Genomic DNA, 3,648 nt, shown 5'->3' with positions numbered 1-3,648 from the left:
TCTGCACAAAGTTATTCTATAAATAAACAGTAGAAACTGAACTTCATTTTTCAGTTTCAATATTTACTGTATGTTCACCAACATGTGCCTCAGGAACAGAGATCCCGCTGCAAAACTTACATCAACACCCATTCTGTGGGCTAAACTGTAGTGACCTCATTGCTGTCTACAACTACCTGAAGGGAGGTTGTAGCCAGGAGGGGGTTGGTCTCTTCTCCCAGGCAACCAGCACCAGAACAAGAGGACACAGTCTCAAGCTGCGCCAGGGGAGGTTTAGGCTGGAGGTGAGGAGAAAGTTCTTCAAGGAGAGAGTTTGTTAGATGTTGGAATGTGCTGCCCAGGGAGGTGGTGGAGTCACCATCCCTGGAGGTGTTCAAGAGGGGATTGGACGTGGCACTTGGTGACATGGTTTAGATAGTCATGAGGTCTTGGGTGACAGGATGGACTTTGATGATCCTTGAGGTCTTTTCCAACCTTGTTGATTCTGTGAATGCAAGGCAGGAAACTGCCAGATCCAAACCACACGCAAAACCTGAAAAGACTTCCATTGACTTTAAAAGAAAGCAATGGAAGGCTCAAAAGCAACAATAGAAAAGTTTTCTTTTACTTTACATTGACTCAGTAAGTCTAATGCCTAATGACTCATATTACCCAAAGGGGAAAAAAAAAAAAAAAAAAAAGAGATATCAAGACTAACAAAAGCCTTAATTATAGATACATTCCGGTATCAATCTTTCTTTCTTATTCACACTATTGTTTTGGAGCTTCTCAGCTTGTTTCAGTACAAAATTTCTGCAGAGACATAGGAATTACTAGGCTGTGCTGTAATTTTTTTTCTCCCCTGAACTACCCAGCCCAAGCTGAGATGATGCTCTGAACATCCAGTTCAATACCCTAAAGCATTCACTTAGCAGTCTACATCAGTCTCCCTTCTCTTTTTTGACTCTTCTTGTTTTATAGGCCCAGGGAGAAAAACAGATATGGAAGTAAATGTAATGCCTTAGGTTCAGGTAACATGAATTATCCCAGTAATTTTGAAGATAGTGAGGTATCTGTTGAACATCTGGGAAGCAAGTGATGTTGTACAACTGACAAAAAACTCGAAGACTTCCTGAAAATTGTATGTAACTTCTAATCTATTGCAGACTTGATTAAGTGCCTTCAATGAAGAACTGACGCTCTTGTGATAAAGCTTGATAGGATATGGGGAGGGAGGAATGCTGAAGAATATGGGGGGAATGAAAGGAATTACAGGATTGAGTGGGAACTGAGTATTAAGCAAGGTGAATTTGTGCCTGATGCACATGAAAAACAATCATCAGACACCGAGCATGGAGTTGTCAGCAGAAGAATAAGCAAAGAAGATCACCATAAATAACCATAGGAACTAAGTACCTGTTTGTGATTTTCTGAAACTCAAAACACTTCTTCATCATAAGAATGCCACTTTCCAACTCCAGGCCACTCTTCCCTTCAAATCTATAACTGTAACTTACTTGTTTGACACTGTTTTACAAGAATCACTCAGTATCACCACAAAACTAGTGTGTGTACCTCCTCTTACATCCACTTCCTTCACGCCTGTGAACTGGCCATCTACTGTGTTTGTCCATCCTGTGCCTTACTGGATGGACTTTACTGACTGCCTTCACTGACGTGAATGATGGTTTAGATTCCAGTAAGAGATTACTATTTGAAGTCTGAGCTTTCCCCACATTTCTATGTTTTGCCTGTCTGTACCTCTAACATTTGTGTCTATAGTCTGTCCTTGCATTTTGATTATAGCAACATTCTAGTGCAAACTGCAGTTACACCTAAAATTCTGGAAACCTGCTTAGATGCAGAACAGATTGCCTTCCTATGATAAGGCAAACACTGGACTTTCAAGCTGATGTTTTAAGTAACATTGCCATGTCCTGCTAAGAATAACTTTCCTGCTTTGATCGCAAAGCACAAAGTTCAGGAAAATACTGAATAAGTTTCTAAAGGAGAAATCAAAGGACATTAAGACATCACCTCCACATCAACAAGTTGATTTGGTAGGCTGCAGTGAGAATCAAGTGAGAGTCACATCCTCATGCTCACCATGTTATTCATATCTTTCCCAGGCATCTGCCAATACACGTGTCTGACTTCATTAAAGAAGGATTCCTATTAACATCAGTAGTTAAGCTCTGCTCAAATCCAGTTTTTTAAACTTTTCACTACAGCATCTCTGCAACTACCCCTGACGCCTGCAGAGCCGATATAACACTGACCACCGCTGTCATGCCAACTAGCGAGTAAGGACAACCCGCAGGGTGTCCACAGACACCCGGAGGCACAACCCGGCAGGCACACGGAAGGCGCACAACTCTGTAAGTGAACATATATATATAATTTTACTTTATTTTAACAGGGCCTTTAAGGCAACCCGTCCAACTACGTGGGAGCACTGACCCCCTCAGAGGACGGTGGGAAGCTCGGTTAGGGGTGCACTGCGGGTAAACCGCTTGGCAGGAACACATAAGTTATTGAAGAGGTATTATGGAGGTCACAGCCTCGTGGGGCGCAGCACCCCCGGTCACCTCCCGTCACCCCCTCTCACCTGTGGGCACCAGCCGACCCCCGCCGCCGACCCAGACGCTTTCAAACTACCAAGGCAGAAGTAGAAGCACCTCACTGATAGGCTCAGGGAGTGGTTACAAAGCAGTCTCTGACTGGGCAGTTTAGCGACAAACTAGCCAATTAAATTGTCCAGGCGAGGGGGCGGGCGTGCCAGTCCGTCCCTACGACTCTCTTCTGTGGCCTATGGCCGCTTCGCTTTTCACCGGTTTCTATCTGCCGGCGGCTGCGGGTTGATTGGCGGCAGCACTCCCGGGCCCGGTGCGCGGGCTGCGGCTGGACGTTGGCTGAGACGCGCGGGATTGCGCGCGGGACGGGCTGCGGCGGGAGGCGCACGGGGCTACACACGGCACTCGGCGGCCCAGTTGTACTGGGCGGGACGGGCTGCGGCGGAGGCGCACGGGGCTACACACGGCACTCGGCGGCCCGGTTGTACTGGGCGGGACGGGCTGCGGCGGGCGGGCCGTGACTGAGGCCCTTGCTGCGGCGGCTCCGAGGTCCGGCTTCCCTTACAGGCTCCGAGGCGGTGGCTAAGGGCCCGATCAGTGCGGGGCAGAGCACAGAGGACCCGGCCAGCCTAGAAGCTTGGGCGAGGCGAGGTGCAGGAGATTGGAATTTTCATGTAATTGACGGAAATTGCTGTGGAGAACGAAGGTTCTTTGGTAGAACTATCTCATCATTCTTAACTGTTTCCACCAATGCTAATTATGAAGTTAGAAAACCTTGCTAATATGTCCTCTGGGTTTGCAGTTTCCAGTCCAAGCCAGCCTTTCTATAAAACCTTACATAGATGTACACACTACATGAATTTGGGTATTAAATTTGGTCAACCTTGTGGTAGAGCTGTGTGTAGTACAACCTATCCTAGGAAAATGTGGTTGGGTCAGCAGTTGAAACAACTACTTGATATGATCAACAAATACTTGATATGATCCAAGAGAGAATTGCTTTAGCTGTTACCTCAGGGCTATAATAAATAGAAATCCAAGTTTTAAGCATTTTCTATCAGATATTGAGGAGTAGAGTATGTTTGCTAATCTTGTT

Source organism: Indicator indicator, chromosome Z (assembly GCF_027791375.1).
Source record: "Indicator indicator isolate 239-I01 chromosome Z, UM_Iind_1.1, whole genome shotgun sequence".
NCBI lineage: Eukaryota > Metazoa > Chordata > Aves > Piciformes > Indicatoridae > Indicator > Indicator indicator.
Note: the sequence above shows the minus strand (reverse complement) of the source record.